Consider the following 17,876-nt stretch of genomic DNA (forward strand, 5'->3'; position numbering starts at 1 on the left):
AGAGTTTTTGCTCATTTTGTTTCTGTTTAGGTTTTGTCTACTTCTACAATGTAGCTCAATGGGAACCTGACAGCAGTTTTGGCCGATATAAGATACGACCACCACCTAGAGGGCTTATCTACAGCATTCTATAATGCTGTAGATAAGCACCCGGGTCCAACCTGCAAGATAAGAAAAACAAGTTTTATTATACACACCGGAGGGGGCGGTCCAAAGGGTGTCGCAGGTCCGGGTCCAGCGACTCTCATCTTCTTGCGATGCCGCCCTCCTGTTGCTTCATTGCTCACCGGCATTGCGCTCCTGCGCAGGCATACTAATCGGCCCTATTGAGGCCTGCAGTGTGCAGGCACTGGGAAAGGTCAGAGAGGCCCAGCCTGTGCAGGAGCATGATGTCAGGGAGTGATGAAGCAACAGGAGGGTGGCATTGCAAGGTGATGGATAGCGCCGGACCCAGACCTGCGACACCCATTGGACCGCACCAGACCGCCCCCCCCCGGGTGAGTATGTTAAAACTTATTTTTCTGATTTTGCAGGTCAGACTCGGAGCTTATCTAAAGTGTTATAGAATGCTGTAGATAAGCCCTGAAAGGTGGTGGCCGTATCGTAAATCGGCCAAAACTGCTGACAGGTTCCCTTTAAGTTCTTAGAGGTTTGGGTGTATTCATTTATGTTCAGCTATCCTAATGGCCCACCTGTCATGCAGCTGCAGTGCAGTACAGCGCATCCTCCACCAGGGGGAGCCAGGTAGGGAAGCCAGACTGCACACACAGAGCAACTGAACAGATGCCACCTAGTGGCGAGAGCGAGGTCAGGAAAACCAAGTCAGAGCACAACAGTACAAAATGATTTAGACAGAATGGATAGTCAGGACATAGCAAGGGATCAGTAAACCAGGACAGGCAAAATACAGTACAATAGGGACAAACTGAAACGGAGTCAAAAAGCCAAGCGAAGAGATCAGAACCAGGGAGTCAAGCAGATATACTGACAAACAAAGAGACACTGGGAAAGGGCAGGCAGGGGGAGATAACAGACACAGGACAAGTCAGGGTTCACAGTAGGACAAATCAAGGGCTTCCAGAGTCAGGTTCACACGCCAAAGACAGAGCTATAGCTGACACCACCCTCTGGATACCTGGAAGCTAAATAGCAAACCCGAGCCCAGAATGAGGCAGAGCAAAGTTAACCCTTGACATGATCCACCCAGAGAAAGAGCAGACAAGACTAAGCACCAGAACGGATCTTGACACCACCATAGTGTTTCACTTTCGATGAGTTCTACATTTTGACTGGGTCATAGCATCACTTTTATTCAGCTTTTTTTCAGCCTATCTGATGTAGATTTGTGGTGTGCTTGTGTAAATTGTCCTGATGCATAACTCAGCTTTGGCTAAGCTTCAGATTTTGGAAAAATAGCCTTACAAATTTTTTGTATACAGTGTAGCATGGCTAAAGGTTGTGAAGTCGACGGGAGATATGTGTCACATAGGTGGCTTCTCGCTGTAACATATCAGAGGGTCGAATCAGCGCTTACAGGACCTTGCGTGATGTAGCGGTGACGTCGCGGCTTGTGATTGGTCGCGTGAGCGGTCACATGGGCGGCCGAGCGACCAATCACAAGCTGCGACATCACCGCGACGTCACCGCAAGGTCCTGGAAGCGCTGATTCGAAGGAAGGAAGGTTCCCGTTTAGTACCAGGGAGCGTCAGAGGGTAAGTATAGCGATATTTTTTATTTTAATTCTTTATTTTACACTTAAATATGGATCCCAGGGCCTGAAGGAGAGTTTCCGCTCCTTCAGACCCTGGGAACCATTGGAAACCCAATGCACTGCATTGGGTTTCGAGTTTTGTCCGACCCCGACCCCGACTTTTTTATAAGATCTGCCGATTTCACTCGACCCGACTTTTGAAAAAGTCGGGTTTCGTGAAACCCGACCCGATCCTATAAATGTAAAGGTCGCTCAACCCTAATAACCACATGTCTAATCATGTGATGGGTTCCTGGGTGTGGTTAGTCCTATAAAAGAAGGGCTAAAGGTACCGTCACACTCAGCGACGCTGCAGCGATATAGACAATGAGCCGACCTAAACTAGATCGCTGGAGCGTCGCTGTTTAGGTCGCTGTAGAGACGTCAAACACAGCAACTCCAGAACGATGCAGGAGCGATCCAGTGTCGTAATGGCGACTCACTTATCGTTCTCGCTGGTTGTTAGCTCCATGTAAAACGTTGCTGGCGTCATTGCTTTTGATGTCAAACATGACGATACATGCCGACTTGACGACGAAATAAACTTCTGGGCTTCTATCTCGACCAGCAATGGCACAGCAGGATCCAGATCGCTGCTGCATGTCAAACAACGAGATCGCTATCCAGGACGCTGCAACGTCACGGATTGTTGTCGCTCTCGTTGCAAAGTTGCTGAGTGTGACGGTACCTTAATGTTTAACACAGCAGATATGTGAGGAGGTGAAACCCTCATGAGTGTGTAAAGGCTCCAGGACTGAGCCAGAAGGACCGGACACTTGTTTATCTTTTCCTGAGCCAAAGGCTATTTGCTTTCTGTTATTTTGCCATGTGGTTTATGAAGTAATAAACCTGGTGAACTTTTAAAGGAACGTGCCTCCTGAGTGTCAGCCGTCGCACCTGAGTGAGTGAAATCCCTACAACAGATTCAGGTTCATGAATGACTGCAAATTATCCAGATCATGTGGCTTCAAAACAAGCCCAAATCATCACCCCTCCAACACTATTTCTGACAGGTGGTATTTGATTTTTATGCAGTACTTGGTTTTCAGAAATTCTTTAAGCCCACCAGAATAACAAGAGATATGAGAGCCCTAATACATAACCAAAATTATATTGTACAGAAACATAAGTAAAATGTCTGGAATATACAGATATGGTAAGATTACATGATTTTTAAAATATAACTTTTAAGTCACATTCATAAAAGTTATAAATAGAATGAAGTATTCACCTCACAAGATTGAACATGGTATTCAATTTTCAATGTCCTTGAACTTGATAGCACCTGGCCAAAAACATATAACTGTATTATTCACCCTAATCTAATGTGTGTCTTGAGGGTGTGACTAAAAGGTAGAGAGGGAAAAATAGAAATGAGTATGCAGTCAAAACTCAACTAAAGGCATCATAACTATTCCTCAAGCCATTTTCTTAGTCTGCCAGACCAGACAAATCACACAAGATACCAATATGCCACATTATAAAGATAATTTTTATAATTATTGCATAACAAACACCATGTGAACACATCTATTATTAATCAAACTGCAAGAAATGCATACAAACACTTTATAGATATTCCAATGTATCATAATTTCACAATTTTTAAGGTTGAAGGTAGACTTATGTCCATCAACTTCAACCAATAGCCTAACAAGTTCATCCAGAGGAAGGCAAAAACCCGATGTGGTACACAATAAAATGTGTTTAATTATTTATTTAAATCATTAAAAAATACTTTGTGGTAACACCTCTATTATTGATAATCAGCCTGGCTGAAGCTGACAGCTGAGGAATGTAGCCTCCAGCTATGATGTTTGCATGGCTAGTGATGAAAAATACAGGGGGGACCCACACCATTTTTTTAAAATCATTTATTTACAGCGCCGTCCAATGAATTCTCTCATCATCTACTCTCACTGTTATTATCGTCAGTAGTCGTCGGCTGATGGGAGCAGTAGTCCCATCAGCTGACACCAGTGACCCGAGGTAAATTTTATACCTTTGATCACAGCTGTGCGCTGTCTTTTGTCAGTCAAAATCTGAAGTCCATACAAGAATAGGCGTTAGGCACTTCACAAGTTCATTACAAATACTAAATCACCTGTTAAGAAGAGTTTCCAAATATTTTAGAGATTAAACAATATATTTTTATTGATAAATAAAATACGAATTACTTAAAAAGACAGTGGATAAGACCTCCAAAAAAGGAGGGGAAGCTGTTGCATGCCAAGGTCCAATAGGGTGTAAATGCTGTCCCTTCCCATAGTGATGCATACCATACTGTACCAGGCACCCCCGGAAGAAGCAATAATGAATCGGCGTTGATCGGGTGTGAGGGGAATGCCACACGCCATCCTGACTGCACTACCATCTGTGTGGAGGTAATTTACAACTATTCCATGTCTTTACAGCCTGGTATGCATCACTGAGGGAAGGGGTTGCATTTACACCCGATTTACACCCGATGTTTATGAAACTAAGTAGCCACATTTGTACATTTTGCAGACAATCAAGAGTATACTTATCAACTTGCCGTAAACACACAGCCTCACTCCATCATCCTGTCCTACCTTCCCGGTGTCTACCTCCCCTTTATCAGATTGTCTATTTCTTGGCATGCAATAGCTTCCCCTCCTTATTTTGGAGGTCTTATCCACTATCTTTTTAAGTCATTTTAATTTTTTATATCAGCAAAAATATATTGTTTTATCTCAAAAATGTTTGGAATTTCTTTTTAACACGTAGTTTTTAGGGTGACTTTTTTAGGGCAGTTTCAGTGGAGTGATGTGATCGAAAATCAGATTGTAAGAGGTTGAAGAGGGAGAAGGAAGAGAGGTGGGAGGACAGTTTGAAATGGACGTGTTGTTCCAGTAGTTTTGAGGCATTGAAGAGAAGTGATATGGGGCGATAGCTAGATACAGAGGATGTATACAGAGGATGCTGAAGCTAAGCGACACTACTCTATCCTTCCCCTCCTGGACCTGTCCTCTGCCTTTGACACAGTGGACCACTCCCTATTACTATAGACCCTCTCATCTCTTGGCATCATTTACTTGACTATATCTTGAATCTTGCCATACCTAACAGAGCGGACATTCAGTCTCTCCCACTCGCACAAATACCTCCTCACCTCGCCCTCTATATGTCAGAGTCCACAAGATTCAGTCTTAGGGCCCCTGCTTTTCTCCATTTATACCTTTGGCCTGGGACAGCTCATAGAACCTCACAGCTTGCAGTATCACTTCTATGCTGATGACCCATAGATCTACCTCTCTGGACCAGATATCACCTCCTTACTAATCAAAATCCCACAATGTCTATCCACTATTTCATCCTTCTTCTTCGCTAGATTTCTTAAAGTTAATATAGACAAAACCAAATTCATAATCTTTCCCCATCTCAATCGACTTCCCCAACAGACCTATCCATTAAAGTAAATGGTTGAGCTCTCTCCCTAGTTCCACAAGCTCGCTGCCTTGGGGTAATCTTTGACTCCGATCTCTCCTTCAAATCACACATCCAAACCCTTTCCACTTCCTGCTGAGTTCAACTCAAAAGTATTTTGCAGATTTGTACATTCCTCAACCAGGAATCTGCAAAAACCCTAGTCCATGCCCTTATCTCCCACCTTGACAACTGTAACCTCCTACTTCTTACAGTTTTGCACCCCTCCAATCTATTCTAAAATCTGCTGCTCCCCGACTAATCCACTTATACCCCCACTATTCCACAGCTTCTCCCCTCTGTCAATCCCATTGCTGGCCCCCCATTACCCAGAGACTCCATTTCAAAACCCTAACCATGGCTTACAAAGCCATCCACATCCTGTCTTCTCCATACATCTGTAACCTTGTATCCCAGTACTTACCTGCATGCAACCTTCAATCCTCACAAGATCTCCTTCTCTACTCCCCTAGAAATCTCCTCTTCCCACAATCACACCCAAGATTTCTCCTGCGCATCCCCCTACCCTGGAACTCTCTACCCCACCATATTGTACTCTCCACTACCATGGAAACCTTCAAAAGGAACCTAAAGACCTACCTCTTCTGACAAGCCTACAACCTTCAGTAACCACCAAACCGCTGCACCACCAGCTCTATCCTCACCTACTGTATCCCACACATCCCTTGTAGATTGTGAGCCCTCACCGCCATGGTGCTCACTCCTCCAGCACCAGTCATGGCTTGTATTGTTTGAGATTATTATACTTGTTTCTGTTATGTATACCCCTCCTTACATGTAAAGCACCATGGAATAAATGGCGCTATAATAATAAATAATAATAATAACTCCACACAGGAATTGTCTCAGAATGCTTTACTACCACTTGTAAATAGTCTTTATCAATATAGAATGATGCACCTATTTATCATTAAAGATATAAATTATTTACTGTGAGAGCAGTGAAATGATCAAACTCTCGACAAAAGTCTGCTCATGGAGTACATGTTTTGGTATATCATGGCTTTGCCATATCAGCCAGCCCTTATGTATTGATGCCTGAGTCTACCCTAATCTAAAGCCAATTCAGCCTCCATGAGTGATATCAGTTCAAACAGGGTATTGGTGAGAGCATGATTGAGATTGATCAGAAGAGATGGTGTACAGAGATGACTATGGGAAAGGGAATAATATGGACTATACTCAATAAAATTGTCAGTTGAATTGCAAATACTAGAGATGAGTGAATCTTCCAAAATTCACACTCAGCAGCTTCACCAAATTTTCCCCAAAAATGTGATTTGCAATGAATAAATTTGTTACACTTACAAATTAGCCTTGAAAAGATGTGTATAACACTGTGATTGCTAGGGGAAAACTGATGATAATGGTGATAAACAATAGCCTATTTAACAAAATACTGTGATAACATAATTTTTAGGCTACTCATATATTTTGTGTCCAAAATTATCCCTGTTTGATATCAAATGCCTACTGTCATGCTGCTGCAGTGCAGCATAACGCAACCTCCACCAGAGGGAGCTTGGGAGGGGAGTGAGTTTGCGTACACAGAGAAGCACCACAGATCAGCAGCACAGGTGCCACCATGTGGCGAGAGAGTGGTCAGACAAGCCAGGTCAAAATACCATTGGTAATAGAAGTACAAGAAGGGATAAGAAGTAAACGTGGTCAGACAAGCAGGAGGTTCAGCAGCGATCAGAAGCGGATAAGACAAAGTCAGAAAACAGAAGCGAGTCCGGAATACGAGCCAAATCAAGTACTAGAGAATCAAACAAACTGCGAAACAGAGAAACGCTGGGAAAAGGGCAGACAGAGGGAGTTAACACACACGGTACAAGTCAGGGTTCACAGCAGGACAAATCAAGAGCTACCAGAGTCAGGTTCACATGCAGAATGCAGAACTCTAGCTGACGCTACCAGCAAGATTCATGGGAGCTAAATAGCAAACCTGAACCCAGAATGAGGCAGAGCAAAGTTAACCCTTGACATGATCCGCCCGGAAAAAGGGCAGACAGGAAAAAACCCTGGAACGGATCATGACACTTACTTAGTTTCTCTCTCTTGGCTACTTTGAAAGTACAGCATATACATTTTATGTTGGAATATTAAATCAACTAAATTTGTAAGTACATTTATTTTTTTTACAACACAAACACTTTGTGAAATAGATAGTTGTATTAAAATTTGAAAAGTATGTACATTTTTCATAAAAAAAATAATAAAATATTACCATCTCATAATCTATGAAGCACATTTTGTCCTGATACACAAGCCTCTGTTTCAGTGCTGTTTTTAGTAGCAACCTTTTGTCAGTTGGGTATTAAACTGCCCTTCTTGCTTGTAGTGGGTGAAGAACACCAAAAAATCTGTTATTAATGTGCTGTTACTGCACTTTATCAGAGATTAATTAATTCACAGTTACACTGACTCTGCAGGTCCAGCACTTCCCTATCACTTGAATATTTGTATAATTATTCACAGACTGCTACTGCCACTCTCAATTTCAATATGCCTCAGCCCTGCAGCAGGACAGCAAAATTAGACATAAGATTTGCACTATTCATATGTGTAATGAGCTGTGTTCTGTGACCTGATATCAGTAGCCTGAAAAATCCTAGAATGGCCACTTCTTTCCTAAACCTTATTTTTAATAGTAGCTGTGTTAATCCCCACTGATTAATTGCACTAGACCTTATGATGTGAAAGGCTCAGGGCATATAGTGGCTCCTGATTTCATCACTCCACACTCATTACTTCCTAATCTTCAGTACAGGATATATATATATATATATATATATATATATATATACATATATGTGTATAGATATATATATAGACTAGATTGTTGCCCGATTCTAACGCATCGGGTATTCTAGAATATGCATGTCCCCGTAGTATATGGACAATGATGATTCCAGAATTTGCGGCAGACTGTGCCCGTCGCTGATTGGTCGAGGCAACCTTTATGACATCATCATCGCCATGGCAACCATTATGACATCTACGTCGATACTGTGCCCGTCGCTGATTGGTCGAGGCGAATTTGCGGCAGACTGTGCCCGTCGCTAATTGGTCGAGGCAACCTTTATGACATCATTGTCGCCATGCTGTGCCCGTCGCTGATTGGTCGAGGCTTGGCGGCCTCGACCAATCAGAGACGCGGGATTTCCAGGACAGACGGACAGACAGACAGAAAAACCCCTAGACAATTATATATATATACTGTAGATATATGTGTATATATATATATATATATATATATATATATATATATATATCTTGGTACCTTGTTAGCCTGTAGATAGAAAAATATTTAGAATTGAGCGTCCTCAGTCCTCAGTTAGCCATTAAAAGGTATCAACCACTGAGGACTCTCAATTCTAACTATTTTTCAATATTCAGTAGTATGTGAAATGGCACAAGGCAGTGTTTATTTTTCTTTTGCTCACAAACAGAGTCGCTAACTATTCAAATTAGCAGGGACAGGAGAATCTCATGAAATTGATCTTCTGCAAATCAACATTGAGTCACATCATCTCTAGTAAGCACCCATGCCAAGCACATTACAAAGGATAGTTTTATGTTGTGCAAAAATGCCGGATGCCTTTGAAGGAAATTATGAATACATGCATGGTTATACTTTAGCAATTTTGAGAGGCTGAAACATGTAAAAGATAAATGATATTAAGTAAATAACTCTAAATAAAAGAAATGCATAATGTAGCCACTTTCAATTAGTTTACAATTACTTTTACATTTCTGTAATCTTTTTAGCTGAGACCTTCAAACTTAAGATGAAGAGGTATGAAAAAATTTAGATGTTCAAAGAATTCTCATCAATAAGCCCAATTACATTTTATTCAACTCCATCCAGAAACAGTACCAGCTGGGCAGGCAGTGCTGAGGTACCTGCTATTAGGAGGGATTGATAAAGATTTTTATGGATCAAATCATTTTGATAAATTAACCCCTTAATCCCATATGAGGTAATATCTCGTTGAGGTGAGCTGGGACTTAATTCCCAGGGACAGGATAGTACATCATAGGCGCCGCCGGGTGTCAGCTGATTATTACAGCTGACATCTGGCACTATGTGCCAGGAGCTGTCACGGACTGCTCCTGGCACATTAACCCCCGAAATACTGCGATCAAGCATGATTGCAGCATTCCGGCAGCATAGGGAAGCATCGCACTGGGAGGGGGGCTCCCTGTGGGCTTCCCTGAGACCCTCGGAACAACGAGATGTGATCTCGCTGTTCCGATAGTCTCCTGCATCCTCCTCCCTGCAGGCTCCGGATCCAAAATTACCACGGGGCTCCTTCCGGGTCCCGCAGGGAGGTGGCTTGCAAGCGCATGCTCAGACCAGGTGCCAGCAAGCCTCCCTGCAGTGCCTGTCAGATCGCTGATCTGACACAGTGCATTGCAAAGTGTCAGATCAGTGATCTGACACTATACTATGATGTCCTCCCCCCGGGGGCAATGTTATAAAGTAAAAAAAAAAAATTACATATGTAAAAAAAAAAAATCCAAAATAAAGAAAAAAATATAAAATATTGTTCCAATAAATAAATTTGTTTATCTAAATTAAAAAAACAATAAAAGTACATATATTTAGTATCGCCCCATCCATAACGACCCAACCTATAAATCTGTCCTACTAGTTAACCCCTTCAGTGAACACCGTAAAAAAACGAGGCAAAAAACAACTCTTTATTATTATACCACCAAACAAAAAGTAGAATAGCACGCGATCAAAAACACATATATAAATAGCCATGGTACCGCTGAAAATGTAATTTTGTCCCGCAAAAAACGAGCTGCCATACAGCATCATCAGCAAAAAAATAAATAAGTTATAATCCTCAGAATAAAGCGATGCAATAATAATTATTTTTTATATAAAATAGTTTTATCGTATAAAAGCGCCAAAACATTAAAAAAATATAAATGAGGTATCGCTGTAATCGTACTGATCCGTAGAGCAAAACTGCTTTATCAATTTTACCAAATGTGTGTTAGGTGTTGAGTTCCCACCTCTGCACAGGGGGAACCTCGAACCATCTCCGCTGCGGTCTCCCATTCTTCTCCAGCTGCTGTGGAGTCTGCTCAGCAGAGACGTCGGTCCCAGCATCTAGCTCAGGATGATACTGGGCGACTGGTTACTACTGCCCTTACAGGCTCTGTCCTTGTAGCCAGCAATCTTCAGCAGAGAGCAGGTCTTTCTGAGACTAAGTCCTGCTTTTCACAAACTGAGCATGCCCAGGGTAAGATCTCTCATTGGAGATCAAGGGTCACATGGTTAGATACTGCAGCAAATCCCATTGGTCCTCTAGGAAGGTCCTGAAGGTGCTCAACTTCTTTGGCAGCCTCCCATTGGTCCTTCTAGGAAGGTCCTGTACTTGCTGGAGCTATAAAATGTTCGCATGACCGCACAACCATGCGCTAGTGTATACTTGAAATCGTGTGTGTGTTGATGTGTGAAAGTCGCTCCTTAATCATCCCCTCCCTTGTGTAAGACTGCTCATGTAAGGTGGATGTTTGCTGTCTAGCACCCGACAGAGACATCAGTACTAAACACACAATGCAGAATCAATTGCTGTGACCGCCAGTGCGGCGCCGTGCACTATTAGAGCGCTTTCCTATCCCAAGTCTGGGTGGTTAGTGGCGTCCGCAAAAGCGGCACAGCATGCACTCGTGTGCATTTAAATTATATTTTCAGTTACTCTGACACCCCAGTTGCGGTGTCGAGCGCAAGTGGTCTGAACGTATTCTAATCCTGTGTCTTGCGATAGAGTCCTGAGACTCCTTGCTTGCGCTCTTGGTGTGGTACCGCGGCCCTGTGACGCAACAGGGTTTGCTTCCTATACACAGGGTGAAGTTAACCTGTGTGTGTATCCACATTGTACCAACATATTGTCCGTCATTACTCAGCAGCAGTTTCCATCTCGGCACGGTGGACCCTGGGCTGTGAATGCACCTTATACCACCTCTCATAATTTGGTGCGTTCCACTAGCCCTAACAATGTGGGACAGTATAAACGCCCCCCAAAAAAATCATGAATAGCTGGTTTTTGGTCATTTTGCCTCACAAAAATCTGAATAAAAAGCAATCAAAAAAATTTATGTGCCCAAAAGTGTTACCAACAAAAATGTCAACTTGTGCCGCAAAAAACAAGACCTCACATGACTCTGTGGACCAAAATTTGGAAAAATTATAGCTCTCAAAATGTGGAGATGCAAAAACTATTTTTTGCAATAAAAAGCAACTTTAGTGTGTGACAGCTGCCAATCATAAAAAATCTGCTAAAAAACCTGCTACTAAAGTAAATCAAACTCTCCTTCATCACCTACTTAATTGGGTAAAAATAATAAAATTAAGAGAAGGTATTTATTTCCATTTTCCAATTAGCGTTAGGGTTGGGGCTAAAGTTAGGGTTAGGGCTACAGTTAGGGTTGGAGCTAAAGTTAGGGTTGGGATTAGGGTTAGGGGTGTGTTGGAGTTAGGGGTGTGGTTAGTGTTGGGATTAGAGTTAGGGGTGTCTTGAGGTTAGGTTTTCAGTTAGAATTGGGGGTTTCTACTGTTTAGTCACATCAGGGGCTCTCCAAACGCGACATGGCATCCGATCTCAATTCCAGCCAATTCTGCATTGAAAAAGTAAAACAGTGCTCCTTCCCTTCCAAGCACTCCCGTGCGACCAAACAGGGGTTTATATTGGGTATCAGCATACACAGGATAAATTGGACAACAACTTTTGGAGTCCAATTTCTCCTGTTACCCTTGGGAAAATACAAAACCAGGGGCGAAAAAATAATTTTTGTGGAAAAAAAAGGATTTTGTATTTTTGCGGCTCTGCGTTATAAACTGTAGTGAAACACTTGGGGGTTCAAAGTTCTCACAACTCATCTAGATAAGTTCCTTGGGGGGTCTAGTTTTCAATATGGGGTCACTTGTGGGGGTTTCTACTGTTTAGGTACATCAGGAGCTCTGCAAATGCAATGTGACACCTGCAGACCATTGCATTTAAGTCTGCATTCCAAACAGGGGCGGATTATCAGAGGGTCAATATGGGCAGTAGCCCAGTGGTGTGGGGAGGCCCTGGGCTACCGCACAGATTGACCCTCTGATAATCCGCCTGAGTGTGACTGTGCCCGCCGGGCGGCGTCGGCATTTATGTGCCCCCGGACCCGGTGGGCAGAGAGAGGGTGCCCGCATTGGGCCCCTTCTCATCTGCTTACCGGGCCCCTTCCGGCGCTGCGGCGGTTTCCTATTGACGTGCGGGCGCGCGCCCACACATCAATAGTTAACAACAGCCGCCAGCCAATTGGAGGCTGGTAGATGAAGTCGGCCGCAGCGCACACGTCTCCAGCGTCTGACGTCATTGTCAGTTGCCGGCGAGTGTGCGCTGCTGCAGGGAGCTCACCGCTGGAGCGCCGGTCAGGTGAGGAGACTCTGTTTGTTTTTTTTATTTTGTTTTGTTTTTGGATCAGTTAACGGTGGACACACGGGGAAGTGGGGGCAATGCTGGAGGACACACTGGGGCAATGCTGGAGGACACACTGGGGCAATGCTGGAGGACACACTGGAGCAATGCTGGAGGACACACTGGGGCAATGCTGGAGGCACTGGGGCAATGCTGGAGGACACACTGGGGCAATGCTGGAGGACACACTGGGGCAATGCTGGAGGCACTGGGGCAATGCTGAAAGACACACTGGGGCAATGCTGGAGGACACACTGGGGCAATGCTGGAGGACACACTGGGGCAATGCTGGAGGACACACTGGGGCAATGCTGGAGGACACACTGGGGCAATGCTGGAGGACACACTGGGGCAATGCTGGAGGCACTGGGGCAATGCTGAAAGACACACTGGGGCAATGCTGGAGGACACACTGGGGCAATGCTGGAGGACACACTGGGGCAATTCTGGAGGCACTGGGCCAATGCTGGAGACACTGGGGCAATGCTGGAGACACTGGGGCAGATTGCTGGAGAAACTGGGGCAGATTGCTGGAGACACTGGGGCAGATTGCTGGAGACACTGAGGCAATGCTGGAGACACTGGGGCAATGCTAGAGACACTAGGGCAGATTGTTGGAAACACTGGGGCAATGCTGGAAGACACACTGAGCAATGCTGGAGACACTGGGGCGATGCTGGAGACACTGGGGCAGATTGCTGGACACACTGGGGGCAATGCTGGAGACACTGGGGCAGATTGCTGGAGACACTGGGGCAGATTGCTGGAGACACTGGGGCAATGCTGGAGACACTGGGGCAATGCTGGAGACACTGGGGCAATGCTGGAGACACTAGGGCAGATTGTTGGACACACTGGGGCAATGTTGGAGACACTGTCTGGGGGCAATGCTGGACACACTGGGGCAATATGCTGGACATACTGGGGCAGATTGCTGGACACACTGGGGGTAATATGCTGGACACACTGGGGCAGATTGCTGGACACACTGTCTGGGGGCAATGCTGGACACACTGGGGGTAATATGCTGGACACACTGGGGGTAATATGCTGGACACACTGGGGCAGATTGCTGGACACACTGGGGGCAGGACTGGAGGCATGGGCAGAATGTAGACACGGGGCATGATTGGAAACACGGGGCAGAATGAAAGACATGGAGCAGGATTGGATCATGGGGCAGGATGGATACAATGGAGACAGATGGGGCAGGATCGGGAGATCATTTGGTGTAGAATGGATACTCATGAGTGCAGGATGGGAGAACATATGGCTGGAGCCAGGAATGAGACACACGGGGCCAGGGTGGGGAATATTATTACCATAGGGGCAAATAAAGGGATATTATTACTGCAGTGATGTATTTATTTTATTTTTTGAGTATACTGTTTTAAATGGGGGGGATGGTCCTGTTACTGTGCAGAGTGACACTATATCGCCTTTTTTTCTTCATGTGGTGTAATGTAGAAGTTGTGAAAAATTAAGTAATGTGTTCTGCAAGCGGAGCTCGATATAACTGTGTTATTTCCTGCAAAAACGAGTCCTGGCTGGAAGAAATGATGGCGGTCTGTGCTGGATGAAAGATGAAGTACTTCACCTAGAGACGTCACTGGTGAGTCAGTGTTACCTATACACTGACACTATACACTGTATACTATATACAGAGGTCCTGTGTACAATGTCACCAGTGATCTCTGTATTACCCATACATTATATACAGAGCTCTTGTGTATAATACCACCAGTTATCTCTGTATTACCTCTACACAGACACTTTATACTAAGTACAGATCTCCTGTGAATACTAGCACTTATGGTGATAGTATTGTGTTTTTGTTTTGTTTTTTATTACTGATCGGTATTGTAGTATAAAGTCACTATGTGGTGGTAATATGTGGTTTGGTCATGGTGCGGTGGTATTTGTTCCTTGTATGTGATATTATTGGTCAAAATATACCTAAATTGTATTGCAGATTTTAACAAATATTTAATAGATTACAGTAGAGTAGGGCCCGGGGGGCCCACAGTGTCTGAACAGCCCTGGGCCCTGGCTACCCTTAATCCACCCCTGATTCCAAACGGTGCTCCTTCCCTTCTGAGCTCTGCCATGTACCCAAACAGTAGTTCCCCCCATATATGGGGTATCATCGTACTCAGGACAAATTGCACAACAATTTTTGGTGTCCAAAAAAAGGATTTTTTATTTTCACGGCTCTGCGTTATAAACTGTAGTGAAATACTTGGGGGTTCAAAGTTCTCAACACATCTAGATAAGTTCCTTGGGGGGGTCTAGTTTCCAATATGGGGTCACTTGTAGGGGTTTCTACTGTTTAGATACATCAGGGGCTCTGCACACGCAATGTGATGCCTGCAGACCATTCCATCTAAGTTTGCATTCCAATCGGAGCTCCTGCCCTTCCAAGCTCTGCCATGTGCCCAAACGATGGTTTCCCCCATAAATATGGGGTATCAGCGTACTCAGGACAAATTGTAGAACAACATTTGGGGTCCAATTTCTCCTGTTAACCTTGGAAAAATACAAAATGGGGGGCTAAAAAATATTTGTTGTGGAAAACAAAAGATTTTTTTTATTTTCACAGCTCTGCGTTATAAACTGTAGTAAAACACTTGGGGGTTCAAAGTTCTCAAAACACATCTAGATAAGTTACTTGCGGGGTCTACTTTCCAATATGGGGTCACTTGTAGGTGGTTTCTACTGTTTAGGTACATCAAGGGCTCTGCAAATGCAACGTGATGCCTGCAGACCGATCCATCTAAGTCTGCATTGCAAAAGGTGCTCCTTCCCTTGTGAGCTCTGCCATGCACCCAAACAGTGGTTCCTCCCCACATATGGGATATCAGCGTACTCAGGACAAATTGAAAAACAACTTTTGGGGTCCAATTTTTCCTGCTACCCTCGGAAAATACAAAACTGGAGGCTAAAAAATAATTTTTGGGGAAAAAAATAATTTTTAATTTCACAGCTCTGCGTTATAAACTGCAGTGAAACACTTGGAGGTTCTAAGTTCTCACAACACATCTAGATAAGTTCCTTAGGGGGTCTTCTTTCCAAAATGGTGTCATTTATGAGGGGTTTCAATGTTTAGGCACATCAGGGCTCTCCAATTGAGACATGGTGTCCTATCTCAATTCCAGTCAATTTTGCATTGAAAAGTCAAACGGTGCTCCTTCCATTCCAAGCTCTGCCATGCGCCCAAACAGTGGTTTACCCCCACATATGGGGTATCAGCGTACTCAGGACAAATTGTACAACAACTCTTGGGGTCCAATTTCTTCTGTTATCCTTAGGAAAATAAAAAATTGGGGGCGAAAAGATCATTTTTGTGAAAAAAATATTATCTTTTATTTTTACGGCTCTACATTATAAACTTCTGTGAAGCACTTGTTGGGTCAAAGTGCTCACCACACCTCTAGATAAGTTCCTTAGGGGGTCTACTTTCCAAAATGGTGTCACTTGTGGGGGGGTTTCAATGTTTAGGCACATCAGGGTCTCTCCAATTGCGACAAGGCGTCCCATCTCAATTCCAGTCAATTTTGCTTTGAAAAGTCAAACGGCACTCCTTCCATTCTGAGCTCTTCCATGCGCCCAAACAGTGGTTTACCCCTACATATGGGGTATCAGCGTACTCAGGACAAATTGTACAACAAATTTTGGCATCCAATTTCTCCTGTTACCATTGGTAAAATAAAACAAATTGGAGCTGAAATAAATTTTTTGGGATAAAAAGTAAATGTTTATTTTTTTTAAACATTCCAAAAATTCCTGTGAAACATCTGAAGGGTTAATAAACTTCTTCAATGTGGTTTTGAGCACCTTGAGGGGTGCAGTTTTTAGAATGGTGTCACACTTGGGTATTTTCTATCATATAAACCCCTCAAAGTGACTTTAAATGTGATGTGGTTTCTAAAAAAAAATGGTGTTGTAAAAATGAGAAATTGCTGGTTAAGTTTTAACCCTTATAACTCCCTAACAAAAAAAAAATTGGTTCCAAAATTGTGCTGATGTAAAGTAGAAATGTGGGAAATGTTACTTATTAAGTATTTTTTGTGACATATCTCTGTGATTTAAATGACCCCTCTCTGGGACTTCTAGTCTTAAGGGCATAAAATTCAAAGTTGGAAAATTGCAAAAGTTTCAAAATTTTCACCAAATTTCCATTTTTTCACAAATAATCACAGGTAATATCAAAGAAATTTTACCACTATCATAAAGTGCAATATGTGACGAGAAAACTGTGTCAGAATCATCAGGATCCGTTAAAGCGTTCCAGAGCTATAACCTCATAAAAGGACAGTGGTCAGAATTGTAAAAACTGGCCTGGTCATTAATATGCAAACGAAACCACCATTGGGGGTTAAGGGGTTAAAAATTGCTGCATCCTTTTAGATAAAAATGTATTGGATACTCATTCGTAATCTTGGGCCAGTGATGAATATAACCTCAAACTATCTGTACAGCAAAAAAAAACTTTTCAGAGAAACAAAACATAATCATTTCATTCCTTTAGGAGTCTGAAAGGTTGCTCTTTTCACAATATCTGTAAAAAAAACATGTTCCAACAATGGAGAAAGTGTGTTTTTTCCTTTAATATCTAAGCTAGAATATATATTTAGCCACCGGTGCTTTATAGACATTACTGCGCTGTGGAACCTCTTATTTCTGAAACACGCTGCTAAACTTAAAATTGTGAGGGGAAGAGGGACATGATTCTAATAAGATGTAATACTAAAGACAGAGGTGGTGCAATTTAAAAAACCCTAGTGTAAACCCCCTGCTGCTATGAGTCTGTCTTACATTTTTTCAAAACTACCATTATTATTTGCAAAAGTTTCTTTAGAGGGTTGAGAACTCAGAAAATATGATCTCGCACAGACAGGATTTAAACCTCCTGCTGGAAAAATAAAATTGTAACCTTAATGATTTTTCTCTGAGAAGACTCTGAAAAAAATGACTTCTTCGGTCTGGTTTTAGGACAGGGTTTAGTTTAAAAAATATTTTGGCTCCCTTTTTTGTCTTCATTTTTCTTAATTTATCAAGCATGTAGAAGAAGAAGAATAGCAGTAATAATCCTAACGACTGCATAAAGTATTTCAATGACAAACCATTACACATCCCATATGTTCTGATTTGAACACTAGCAATTATCCATAGTCTTA

General features: G+C 43.0%; 1 protein-coding gene across 1 annotated transcript in view; it reads right to left on the reverse strand.

Moving 5' to 3' along the window:
* KCNT2 (potassium sodium-activated channel subfamily T member 2) overlaps positions 1 to 17,876 on the reverse strand; it is a 1,033,274-nt gene that overhangs the window by 308,241 nt on the left and 707,157 nt on the right. The gene's annotated exons all lie outside the window — the stretch shown is intronic.

Source organism: Ranitomeya imitator, chromosome 8, assembly GCF_032444005.1.
Source record: "Ranitomeya imitator isolate aRanImi1 chromosome 8, aRanImi1.pri, whole genome shotgun sequence".
NCBI classification, from domain to species: domain Eukaryota; kingdom Metazoa; phylum Chordata; class Amphibia; order Anura; family Dendrobatidae; genus Ranitomeya; species Ranitomeya imitator.